General features: G+C 43.8%; 1 long non-coding RNA gene and 1 pseudogene across 5 annotated transcripts in view; one reads left to right on the top strand and one right to left on the bottom strand.

The window, feature by feature from the left end:
* The window catches only part of LOC113921301, a 100,935-nt gene that overhangs the window by 38,155 nt on the left and 48,951 nt on the right, over positions 1 to 13,829 (top strand). The gene's annotated exons all lie outside the window — the stretch shown is intronic.
* Positions 6,267 to 7,069, bottom strand: LOC113921300 (annotated as a pseudogene).

Consider the following 13,829-nt stretch of genomic DNA (forward strand, 5'->3'; position numbering starts at 1 on the left):
ATAAGGAAAAAGTCAACCCAATACATCTCGGAGGAACCGGGTTGACCTGGATGAACTGAACTCTTGGGTGGCGGGCAGTGCCACCTTGTGGTAGCTTCAGGTGTCCACTGGCCCGCCAAGCTCCGAATGGCAGGTTGGGTGGGAGGTGATGGTTTGAGCATCTTTGTGATCTATAAAAGTATACTTGGTGTGACATACACAGGAGAAGGGAGAGCTGCCTCTGCCCTTTGCATTGCATTAACATGTGTCTCGACCTCTTGATGCACTCGCCCAGGTCAAGTCTTGCTGGCCTCAGAACCATTTGTCTCTCCGAGCTGCCTATCTCTGAGCAGTTAATGTATGTGTTTACATCTCAGAGGGGACGTTTATTTTCAAGCACTTGGTGGGATAGTTTACCGTCTCCCCTGTGTATAGACCAAGTGGCTTCTGCTGTTACAAAGGTCCGGGAAGTGGGGCTCGGCCAGCTCTCTTGTGATGCTGTTAGAGGCTGTACCGGGCTGAGCCCCATTCCTCCTGGGTCTCTTGAATAATCTATGTGCTTCTGCTCTGCATTCTTCTGTCCCCCAAGTACCTCCAGGGTCTGCCAGAGACCTGCTTCTCTCCAGGAGAGATTTCCAGTTCTTGTTTCCCTTGCTACGTTTGGATTGAATTACCTGGCTCAGGTGCCTAGCTTCCTGCTGCTGCATGTCCGCATACCCTGTGCTTGGGGATCCAGTTTTTGTTCAGAACTTGAGTGGCAGGTCTAAAACTGGCCTGAATCTGGGGCGCCTGGGTGGCTCAGCCAGTTGAGCATCTGCCTTCGGCTCAGGTCATGATCCCGGGGTCCTGGGATCAAGCCCCGCATCATCGGGCTCCCTGCTCGGCAGGAAGCCTGCTTCTCCCTCTCCCACTCCGACTGCTTGTGTTCCCTCTCTCGCTGTGTCTCTCTCTGTCAAATAAATAAAAAACAAAATCTTTAAAAAAAATAAAAAATAAAACTGGGGTGAATCTTTTTGCCCATGTTTGGTCTTTGATCTTCTGTCCCAGGAAGGGTGCCTAGGGCTCTGACCTCTTTGGTGTCCCTGCTTGCTCCTTTCCAGCTCCCTCTTTGCCCCCCCCCCCCTCTGGGTATGCTGTAGGGCCAGTGTTCCAAGTGAAGGACCCCAAACCCTTGCTTAAAAAAAAATTGCCCTTCTAGCCGATCTGATCTAGAATCCCTGTTTATTTATTTATTTAAAAAAAGATTTTATTTATTTATCTGAGAGAGAGAACACATACAAGCGCACAAGAGGGGTGGGGGTGGGGGCAGGGGGACTTGATCCCAGGACCCTGGGATCATGACCTGAGCCGAAGGCAGGCACTTAATCAAATGACCCACCCAGGCGCCCCTTGAGTGGCACAATTTTTAAGATTTTATTTATTTATTTGACAGAGAGAGACACAGCGAGAGAGGGAACACCAGCAGGAGGAGTGGGAGAGGGAGAAGCAGGCTCCCTGCTGAGCAGGGAGCCCGCTGTGGGGCTCGATCCCAGGACCCCGGATCATGACCTGAGCCGAAGGCAGACGCTTAACCGGCTGAGCCACCCAGGCGCCCCGAGTGGGACAATTTAAAAAATAAATAAATAACTGTTCTCTTTAGCACAGACCTATTTCTGCTGAACGTTTTTACAGTATGTATATCTAATAGCTGTCAAGGCAGCAGAAATACTGAAACTGAATAATATAAAGTGTAGTGACATTTTACAGTGAGTGATTTATCCTATATCCTATTTTCTAATTTTTAAAAATTATCAATCCTGCCCCCTGCCCCCTTCCCCAAATGTGTAGGATTCAGAAACCCAAAGGCAAACTTGGGAAATAATTATAAAAAAAAATGAAAAATAAAAAGCTTTGCAAAATCTCTCAGAAGTTTGATCTGCTTTGACTTTCAGCTAGTAAAAGTGAATTAGCCAAGTACATGTCCCTAAGCATAGTTTTTATTAATATTTGTTTTACTAAAAAATTCCATATGTCACATGGCATTCATACCTGTATAGTGAAGTATAAAAATATGAATGGGGAGGAAGGGATACATAGGTTTCAACTGTATTTCTAGTGGGTTGTTTTCTGAGTTTCCGTTTTCCAGTTTTATTGAGATATAATTGATGTATAATATTGTATTAGCTTAAGGTACACAACGTAATGATTTGATATAGGTAACATATTATAAAATGATCACCACAGTAAGTTCAGTTAACATGTATCCCCTCCTGTAGTTATAATTATTTTTCTTATGATGAGAACTTTAAAGATCTACCCTCTTGGCAATTTTCAAATATATAATATGATATTGTTAACTGCTGTCACCATGCTGTACAGTATATCTTATTTATCTTATTTATTTATCTTATAACTGGAAGTCTGTACCTTTTGACCACCTTTACCCATTTTCCCCATCCCACTGTAGTGTTTTCTTTCTTAAGTGGTGTAACAGATGTACCGGTGTTTATTATATTATTTTTTGATTTTTATTTATTTATTTTTAAAAAGATTTTATTTATTATTTATTTGAGAGAGAGAGAGAGAGAGAGAGAGAGAAACAGCATGAGAGGGGAGAGGGTCAGAGGGAGAAGCAGGCTCCCCACTGAGCTGGGAGCCTGATGCAGGACTCTATCCCAGGACTCCGGGATCATGAGCTGAACTGAAGGCAGATGCTTAACCGACTGAGCCACCCAGGTGCCCCTATTTATTTTTATTTTTTAAAAAAGGTTTTATTTATTTGAGAGAGAGAGAAAGGGGGAGGGGCAGAGGGAGAGCTAGAGAGAATCTTAAGCAGACTCCCTGCTGAGCACGGAGCTGGAGGGGGGTCTCAATCCCAGGACCCTGAGATCTTGACCCGAGCTGAAATCAAGAGTCAGCCGCTCAACCCACTGAGCTACTCAGGCACCCCATTATTATATTATTCTTTAAAAAATGGTTTAAAAATAGACTTTTCCCTACCCCTCACTGAATACATTTTTTAAAGATTTTATTTATTTATTTGACAGAGAGACACACAGTGTGAGAGAGAGAGAGCACACAAGCAGGGGGAGTGGGAGAGGGAGAGGCAGGCTTCCCACTGAGCAGGGAGCCTGACGCAGGGCTCGATCCCAGGACCCTGGGACCATGACCCGAGCCAAAGGCAGACACTTAACCCACTGAGCCACCCAGGTGGCCCCCTCACCGAATACATTTAAAGTAGCACCAAGTTAACAGCCTCGCAGGAAGCACACATCCCGTTCTTGCCATGCCCGTGGTGTTTTGTACTTCTCTTTTGGCTCTGATGACACGGGACTGTATGTTAATTGTCTCATACTTCTCTTTCTCTGTCTCGCCCGTGGCCGTGAACTCTTAGGGGCAGGGGTCACTGATTCCTCACTGTTGTCTGCCAGGCCCAGGTGCAGTGCTAACACAGAATTGGTGCTCAATCAATATTTGTTGAATGGATAGGTGGCAAGATGGATATAGGGCAGGGTGATGTCCTCAAAGCAGCCAACTAAGCAGTGCCAAAATCCCAGCCCCTAGATGTCTGTCATTAACTTCTCTCAACCTTCTTCCTCCTAACAAAATCTCAAGGGGCTGCCTAAGTAACAGGTCGCATAGAGAATGTGCTCAAATGGCAAAACCTCATCCATAGCTCTCGTTCCCTAAGGAAGAGCTGTCTGGGAGGTTCATAGAGACTTGGGTCACCTTCCTGGGTGACTTTGGAGAGGAAGGGTAGAGGTGCTCTCATTTATTCATTATCTACCATGTGCTTAGAACCATGTTAGGCACTTGAACATATACTATTCTCACCTCATTCTTACAACCATGCTGTAAGGTAGGTATTATTATATCTGTATACATGTATACAGATGAAAAAATGGAGCTGCAGAAAGATGACAGACCTTGATCAATTAATAGGCAGCAAGAGGTGGTGCCCAGGCTTACTCTAGGGCTCTCTGGCACGGATGCCCAAGCATGTTCCTTCTACCACATACCCCACGCTCAGAGACAGAATGCTCTGACCTGAGAGGAATTCCAGAGGTTGTCCATGTAATGCAACCTTTTGCAATTAAAATGATTTTCTTAAAAAAAAAAAAAAGAGAGAGAGAGAGAGAACTTTGGAACATTCCTCTTGCCAAATAGGATTTTGCAAATCATGATTTTGCCAAGAGAAACAAAGAATGCTCAATTATCCTTTAAATCTATAATTGATTGAGCAACTCTTAGCCAGAACTTTTTGGCCCTAGCGGATGAGTGAGGCATGCCCTGCCATTTTACACATCGAGGGCATTCTGGCTCCGCTCTCCATAACATAGGGATGACTTTTATTCAGCTCCAAGGACCTGCTTTACCAGTCTTCAGGGCTGCTACCTGAATCATCTCAGCTAATCCTGTGACCCTAGGAAGAACGTAATATAAGTAACCCCATCTGATCTTCAGGAAAACATAACTTCCTCACAGAGACTATGACTGGTGAAACTGAAATGGGATCCAGATCGGTGTGAATCCAGAATCAGTGTTTTTAAAAACCCCACCCTGATGAGCTTGTCCTACAGGCTACACTGCAGTCAAGATGAGAGGAACCAGAGGCGCTGAGCTCTGAGTAGCTTACATTTATTGCCTCCCACTGAGCAGCATTTCCTGTTGGCTTGAGATACATGGGGTAGAGCTGCGACTAGCAGGCACATCTCCAGGATCACAAATCCCTTTCATAATTAGAAAAGATTTCCTTTGTCTGGATTTTTAAAAAACTACTTTCCTTGGAAAGACTCCCTTTGTTGAGCAAAGGCAGAGAATTCTTTCTGTTTTCAGTATGGGTGCTTGGGGGTAAAAAAGAACACAAATCCTTTAATGTTAGTGGCTGTTACCAAATGGGTTCGAGAGTATAAGCAGAATGGTTGAGGTTGAAGCCATTTTTGTGAGTTTTCAGTGAACAAGATCAATTTGGTGAGATTTATGTCCTGCCTAGAACTTTGCCACCTCACACTGTTCATTTGTTCTTAAATTAAGAGGGTTTATTTCTTAGGTAACACAAATATAAACAGACAGGAGAAAATACCCTCAGGATTGAACTAGAGAAGTAGTGGTATATGCAAACAGCTGCTGGAGAAATTTCTTGAAATTCTGTTTATGATCACCTCCTTTTGGGAAATGAGGAAAGGAAAGCAGACGTCGGCCTGTGGAATATTTTGCAGAGGATTGTTTATGATTATGTCACCCTGAGTAGAAGGAATGTAAAAGAGACACTTGATGTTTCGTTTGGAAATGTAGGATGAATGGGGGCTAATTTGGCATTGGTGAGCAAGACTGGACCACACGGACTACTGAGCCAAGACCAATTAGAGGAGGGGGATTTGTGAGAAACTGGCCCTGCTCATATGGATAGGAGGGTGTGTGTGTGTGTGTGTGTGTGTGTGTGTGTGTGTGTGCGCGCGCGCGCGCGCATGTGTGTGCATTGGTGCACTGAGCCCAGAGGTTCTGCCGTGATATCTACCAAGTTCTGACCTGACCCTCTACAACTTCCCACATAGAAAAGGCAACAGTCGTCCAGGCTGCCCTAAAAGGGTCACTAATAGCACATTCATCCCAAGGAAGAATACCCAAGCTGGAAGGGCATCCTTGCCGCTAAAGGTCATGGAACATGTATGAGGGGAGGGGAGGGGATGGGAATGAACAGGGCATGGTGCCAAATACTTTCTATTATACCTCTGAGCCTGTCACTTTTCTCCTTTTAAACAGTCTGTTGTACTTGATTATATCTTACTACATAGGTGGGCTGAGAAGGATTTTTTTTGTTATCTCTTTCCTTCTACAAAAACATCTCCAGCTAATTCAGAGATGCCATCGGCAATGTAGCACTAGAAAAGTCAGAGACTGCCCGCTTTCTGCCCCTGCTACTAACTAGCTCTGTGACCTTGAGCAAGTCACTTCAGCTCTGGGCCTCAGATGTGTTATCAGTAAAAGGATTAGACTGGTAAAAAGATGATTTCTAAGGTCCTTGTCAATGCTAAAATTTACAGGGCTAACTTTCCTATAAAATTCAAGATTTTTTCTGTCTGTTTGTATGTTGTGTTTCTTTTTTTTTTTTCCATTTAAAATCACCTTCTTTAATGTACCAGAAACACATGAGACACAAAGAACACAAAGAAAGCCCAAGAAAACACTTAGTCCCTGAGTTGGTAGTTTGGGGGGCAGGGCGCGAAGACAATGAGGCTTTCTAGTCTCCCAGGGAAAGAAGGGGTTGAGAGGACACAATACCACTAGGCCCCCGGTGAATGCACAATCTAGTTCTCTCCCAAGTTTGGAAAGTGCTGATTTTCCTAGTCCTGGTCCTGACCCTGCTCCCATGCTTGGCCTCCAGTTTTCAAAAGTCATCTGGTTCCCAGAATGGCCCCTTTCTTTCGTTTCCTAGCATTTTCACTCAAGGAAGAAGGCTACTTACCCCGTCGTGGTGTCAGAGTCCCAGTGAAGTTATCATCTTGTAGGATGGTGAGGGGAGAGCTCCCTAGTCCCTTGCCATTCACCTGCCATCTATTAGGCTTAGAACCTGATGATCAGGGAGCCTCAGGGTCTCTCGAAGGCTCGGCCAAGCCCTGGCTGGTCAAGAGGTTTCTGAGGGCTGTCCTGCTTCCTCCTTGGAGAATATTTGCTTGGAGGGGAGCTCAGTCTGGCTCCCGGGCGCCATCAGGTCCTCAATGGAAAACCGGGTGGCCAGAGGCAAGTCCAATTCAGAAGGTGAATTGCCTGTAGAGGCAATACGGGCTCTGGGGAAGATTCAATGTGGGGGCTTCAGTCTCAAATACTTCACCCAGCCGTTTCACCAGTCGGCTTGGGGGCTCTCAGCTGCTGGTCTTCATAGGTGTCCATGCAATGCCAAGGATAGGAGAGCAGGGATCAAGTCTTGGGCCTACTTAGGACCCTCCAGCTGCTCCCCTGCTGGTAGGTTTGGCTGTGGAGAGCTCTCCAGCTGGATGGGAGTGTGCAGGATCCTGACACTAGGTGAACTGGGGTCCACCACTCCAGCCAGAAGCTTGTTGTGCGGCAGAGGCCACACTGGAGTGACTGGGACGCACTTGGCAGAGCCCATCTGAACTGGGAGGACTAAGGTGGAGCAGGGCCCAGCCTGGGGTGAGAAGGGGTTGCTGGGTTCCAATTCCTCTTATGGGTGCACTGCAGCTGGAGCTTCAACTCCCAGCACTGAGTTTGAAAACCTCATATGTTGTATTTCAGTGTCCCTGAACGAAACTTGGTAAAGGATTAGCGATTTGGTTATGGTGAAAAATATGGGTCTACAATGGATGGTTTCAGCCTGGAAGATTTCCTCACCTCCTTTCAGAGTGCCTAGCTATAAGGAAGTTTCTACATTCTGTAAGCTGAGCCTTGACAAGTCTACACCTACCTTCTTAAAAGAAACATTTGTGGAGGATTCCTGAGATTATTCCTTCATTATAACTTTATTCCTTTTAAATGCAACCTTTATTAAGTAGTCTCATCGCCTTGGATCCTCATCTAGATCTTACTGCATTCTAAGGAAATATGATACTGAGTGAAACCTAACTCTACATAATCACTTATCTCACCTCATTATAACTTACCTGTTTTCCAAAGTGCCTTGCCAACTCAATTGTGCACCTTTGAAGGTAGAAATCATGTTTTATTTATTTTTCCATTCCCTACTGCTGAGTTTAGCATTCTGACTCAAGAGTTACTTTTTGAATAAAAGATCATTAATTCATCACGGTCAACCCATGAGTTACAACTGAGATTTGGCCCACTACCTTCGTGCACTGTTAAGAAGGGCGAGTAGTATGGGGTTCATGAGGTTCACCAGAAAGTCTTCTTGGGTTCCTCATTCACACAGTCTGTGGTGTTGGGACGGGTCTATTTCAAAAAGCGTAGCCCCAGATGATTATAATATACTCATTTCCCATCTTCCCGAGGAAAAAAGAAACACTCAAAAGTTGTGCATTTTCCCGGTGTTCCTATCGAGGGCTGCTTGAAGACACTATAGCCAAATTATGGAAGCAGCCCAAGTGTCCGTCGGCTGATGAATGGAAAAAGAAGATGTAGTGTATATACAATGGAATACTACTCAGCCATAACAAAGAATGAACTCTTTGCAATGACATGGATGGAGCTAGAGAGTATCGTCCTAAGTGAAATAAGTCAAAGAAAGACAAATACCAGATGATTTCACTCATATGTGGAATTCAAGAAACAAAATGAGGCTTGTAAGGATATGACCTATTTTTTACACTGATGATGAAAGCTCATGTGATCTTGTCAGTTCAGAGGAAAGAAGGAATGCTAGCGGTCATATCACCCCCAGAAACAGCTGGACTGGCCAAGGAACCTGTAGGAATGCAACCTCACTGGTTTAACACAAAGAATCAAGATATTTTTCAGATTCCAGGTCTCTTGAGATGCAACAGGCCTCTGGGAACCAGATGAAGCGGCACCAGAGCACCTGCTAGGATGACCTGATGGGCCTCTAATCAGCGGCATCCACCTTCTCAAGAGACCCCTGCCCCAAATTTTGTGCTTAAAAACCCTGACTTGTTCAGGATTTTTGAACATCTATCTTTCTTCAGTAAATTATCTATCTCTCCTCACTGCAAGGATTCAGTGTCAGTTTTTGGCTTGCTGTGCCTCGGGTGGATGGACTCTCATTTGGTTTCATTACATTATGGCTTTGTGACTGATGGGGAATGTAATTATATTTCGATGATTATAGTGAAACGCTCAACTGCCTGAACTAGCCATACTGTTTGCCTTCAAGATCAGATGAAGTGGTAAATGCAAGAAATAATAATAGACTAGAAGCTGAAGTTACGGAGCCATTTCTGTGCTAACTGGGCCAGATCTCAGCAGTGTGTTTATCAGAAATTTAGTAACTGGAATAGATATCTAGAAATCTAATTATATGGTCTCTTATCTGCAGTAAGAGCCACTAAATTGGAAAATTATCTCCTGATCCCTCCTACTTATTTCCATTAACATTCAAATAGGTAAATCTTCGCCTAATCCCCCTCTCTCACCCAGCCCATCAAGCCTACCTTCGTACATTAAAAAAAAAAAACTGCTTTCTTCACAAAAACTTCCTTTTCTGAGCCATGAACCATCATAGTTTAGAAGGTAATAGGCTAAAATGTTAACAGTGGTTACCTCTGGATGACAGAATTATAAGTAACATTTTCTTATATTCTTCTGTACTTACCAAACTTTTCATAATGAGCATTTATTCTTTTCATACTAGGAAGAGAAACAAGGAAACAGATTTATTTAGGCAACACTACAAAATGACTATAATCCTAATGCTTGGCAATATCCTGCAAGGAATAAGACACAATATAAATTTGGGAAATACTAGACACTATCTCCTTTTGGGAGCGTCCCAAAACACGATAGTATATTAAACATTTGCAAATTCCTCCAAAAAAAGAAGCCTGCTTCACTTAGTTTAATTCTGCGCTTTCCAACATTTTTCATAAAAGATGTTTTTCCTGCAAAATCTGTAAATATTTTGTGAAATCAGAAATCCACAGGATATCTTTTTGGGAAACACAGGTGATTGAGTACAACTTTATTTTTCTAAGAGGATGACATGGGTTTTCTTACCCAGGGTCTGAGGATCCCTGGAGGGTCCACGAGTGGGCTTTAGGCAGGTGCCACAAATCCCAGAAGTTCTTTGCACAATACTGAGTGTATGTACATGTGTGCTTTATTCTTGGGGAGATGGTCCATAACACTCATCATGTTCTCAGGCATCCACATCCTGAAAAGATAGAGGACCATGGACATGGAGTAAAATCAGCTTCTTGACATTCATCACTCTTGGCTAAGTAACACTTTGCCCTCAAAACAGAAAAATCAAGAAATCTGTTGCCGTATTTAGCAAAAACAAAACAAATAGGATGCCCAATGAAATGTGAGTCTCAGATACACAATGGACAATTTTTTCATATAAGAATACCCCATGCAATATCTGAGACATCTTTATACTAAAAAATTATTTCTTGTTTATCTGAAATTAAAATTAAACTGGGTATCGGGGGCCTGGGTGGCTCAGTTGGTTAAGCGTCTATCTCCGGCTCAGGTCATGATCTCAGGGTCCTGGGATTGAGCCCCGCATCGGGCTCCCTGCTCAGTGGGGAGCCTGCTTCCCCGTCTCCCTCTGCCTGCCGCTCCCCCTGCGTGTGTGTGCTCTCTCTCTGTGTCAAATAAATAAATAAAATCTTTTTTAAAAATTATAAAAATTAAACTGGGTATCCCGTATTTTATCTCACAACCTTAGTTAACTCAAATGTATTAATACTGGGGCTATGGAGCAACCATGAGAAATGCCTTTCTACTCAATGTTTGACCCATGGGACAGGAACATCAACATCACCTGGAAGCTTGCTAGAAATGCAGAAGCTCGGGCTTCACAGCAACCCTGCTGAATCAGAATCCGCATTGTGTCAAGATCCCCAGGTGAAGCTTTTCCATGTTAAAGTCTGAGAAGCCGCGATATGAAGAATTCCTGACCTCGTAATTGTCAACCTTGGCTGCACATTGGAATCACCTGGAAGCTCTAAAAAGCCACATGCCTGGGCTCACTCCCAGGGCATCAGATTTAGTTGATCTGAAGGACAATACAGTCATTAATATTTTTTAATATCTGCTATCTCCACCCCAAATGATTCTAATGTGTAGCTGCGATATTGTGATTTATAAGAAATATATATTTGGTTATCCAGACCATCAAAATATATTTCTCACATATATATTTGGTCTTGTCTACGGCTCCTGGCTCACAGCTCCTAAAACCCTTGCAATTTCTCAAGCAATAAGAGCAATGGGAGCCTCTTGTGTTGTATTTGGTCTCTTGACCTGAAATTGATTCAGAGCCCTCAGGGGAAAAAACGTGTCTTGTTATTCCTAACAAACCCCTTTCCACCTGAACTGGGTTTTTGTTAATGAAGTGACCCCGCACCTAAGGATGGGGGCTTGTTGCCAGGAGAACCAACCATGTGATTAGAGGGTTGGAACTTTCAGTCTCACCCCCCAATCACCAATGGCCAATGATTCAATCAATTATGCCTATGTTGTGAAGCCTCCATAAAAATCCAGAAGGTGAGGGTGTGAAGAACTTCTGGACTGATGAACGTGTGTGAAGCTCCTGGGAGAGTGGTGCACTCAGAGAGCATGGAAGCTCTGTGCGCTTTACCTGTCCTTTGCCCTACGTATCTCCTCCACCCAGCTGTTTCTGAGTTATATTCTTTTATAATAAACCAGTAATGTGGTAAGTAAGATGTTTTTCTGAGTTCTGTGAGCTGCTCTAGCAAATGAATCGAACATGAAATGGGGGTTGTGGGAACCCGGTTTAGAGCCAGTTGGTCAGAAGTGCAGGTAACGACCTAGACTTCCGACTGGCATCTGCCATGGGGCGAGGGGAGCAACCTTGTAGGACTGAACTCCTAACCTGCCGGAGAGGACACTATCTCCAAGTAGCGTCAGATTGGAGTTGAATTGTAGGACACCCAGTTGGTATCAAAGAATTCTGCGGTTGTGGAGAAAACTCCCTACCCCACACCCACATCAGAATGAGATGTAGAACCTTTAGTAGCCAAGGTGGCATTCTTACATAAAGTCAGGGACCCAACCAAGATGAGGACTTTATGAGAATTACCTGTGGAGAACTTCCCGCCATACATTTGTGTGCCCGACTAGGTCTATTGAACCAAAATCTCCAGGTATGTTTGCAATTTCAGAAAGTCTCTGGTACAATTCTGCTATATATTCTCCAGGTGAGAACCATTAATGTTTAGGATGATGTAAAATGGGATTCTCCAGCTTCTATCTAGCCACCAAGTTATTGGGGGAAGAAGGTTTACCCAGAGGAACTCAGCATCAGGCTTGGTTTTCCTCCTGGTCCCCTGGCACCCACAGAACCACAGGTGGCAGGACGCAGAACGCAGGATGGCCTATGCCCATCAGAGGGAGTCATAAGAATGTTCTAGTTCTCTATGAAGAGCTGCTGTATTGCCTGAGGATAAAGGTGTTCACTGTCTCTTACCAGATTAAGTCCTTTGTTTCGGCTCTTAAAATGTGAAATGGCACCCCACATGTCTATTTAGAATACTAAATGAATTAGGAAAATAATTCCAGCAGAAGCAGGGAATGACTTAAATATTCTGAGTTCTATTATACAGTGCAGGTGGTGACTTGTTTGCTCGCTGATCATGTAAAACCCAGCTGCAGAGAATGACAGAAAGGACTTGTCAGGGGTGTTGGATCCCTGGGCTGAAAAATGGGCTAAGCAGCAACAGTTAAATTATCTCATCCTTTTCTCCAACACATGGTAATTGAGTGCAAAGCTTGATAAGAGGCAGGCAGAATTTTAATTAAAAAAAACTAAATTAAATCTTAGGGGTTTCATCTGAGGTTGAGCCTGCAAAATGTCCGTCTTTTAGTTTTGCATCTTCTTTTAGAAGAAAATGAATATCAACAGTTTTCTCAGCCTTGGAATTATTAAATTAAATTAAATTAAAAGGTATAAAGAAAATGCTTGGTTTCCTTAGGGGAGGATGAGAAATGGGATGTGAATACATTAAGAGCCGGACAGTATCTTTGATTGAAGCAAATAGGCCTATTTCTGGGTTGATGACCACTTGGTAGCCTGAAGGCTTACTGGCAAGTTCATCCTGTTGATGACATTAACACAGGCAGCTAGTGGGGTAGCTAGCTCAAAAGAGACAAGCCAGTGTTCTTATTCTTTTTCAGAAGTTCAGAGTGGATCTCCTTCAAGGCTGAAATGTTTGAAGATTTTATTCAGGAAAATGCATTGTGTTTTACTGTCCTTACGTTCTAGTAAACCCTAGAATGTGGTATGCATATGGTTCATCATGGGATCTTGTTAAAATGCAGTTACTGATGGAGTAAACCTGGTGTGGCCTGAAACTGTGCATTTCTAACAGGCTCCCAGCTGAGGTTGAGGCGGGTCCGCTCCAAGAGCACACTTTGAGTAGCCACACTATAAGGACTTAAGCCATGTGGACCAGACAGGGTCTTCTGGAGAGAGAACCAAGTAGATACAGATACATACATGTGAGGGGGAGAGGGGGAGAGAGGGGAAGAAGGAGGGAGGGGGGGAGAGGGGGAGAGAGGGGGAGAGACTAGCCTCCAGCTTACTGCACCAGAGCTGTACTGGCCTTGCAGTAAAAAACCATGAAAATCTTGGCTCCATCAGTGAAGTGAGCAAATAGAACTTGAAGAGATGCTAGGAATAGTTGCTTTGAGTAGGAAGTTACTCGTTTTCTGGGCAGGTTGCAGGGCGGCTTCCCAAGCATTAAGTTCCTGGTCTATAAAATTTAATAATCCTGCTGAAGTTTTGAGGATTAAAGAATACAGAGTTCTAAGAGATTAAGTGAATCACATGGAATCCTCTTTAAATTGTGCTAGGGGCCAAATGGGATGACTCATGTAGCTGCTTCACGAGCAAGGTAACCTACGTGACTGTTCTCTGTAATATAGTCACAGGACCTACTGGATTGGGGTTTTTTTCCTAATAAACTTTGAGTAAGTTTAGACTTATGAAAACATTGCAAAGATAGTGCAAAGTCTTCCTGAATACTCCTCTTCCAGTTTCCTCCATTTACATCTTTTACATTATCAAGATACTTTCATCAAGTAACAAACGTTGGTATGTTACCACGAAACTCCAGACTCCATTTGGAGTTCCCTGGTTTTTCCATCTGCCTCCTGTGTTCCAGGATCTATCCATCCCTTTGTCTTGTCTTCCCCAGTGACCTGTAGTCTGTGACTGTTTCTTGATCTTCTTTCCCATGACCTTGACGGTTCTGAGG

The sequence above is a fragment of the Zalophus californianus genome, chromosome 9, assembly GCF_009762305.2.
Source record: "Zalophus californianus isolate mZalCal1 chromosome 9, mZalCal1.pri.v2, whole genome shotgun sequence".
Lineage (NCBI taxonomy): Eukaryota > Metazoa > Chordata > Mammalia > Carnivora > Otariidae > Zalophus > Zalophus californianus.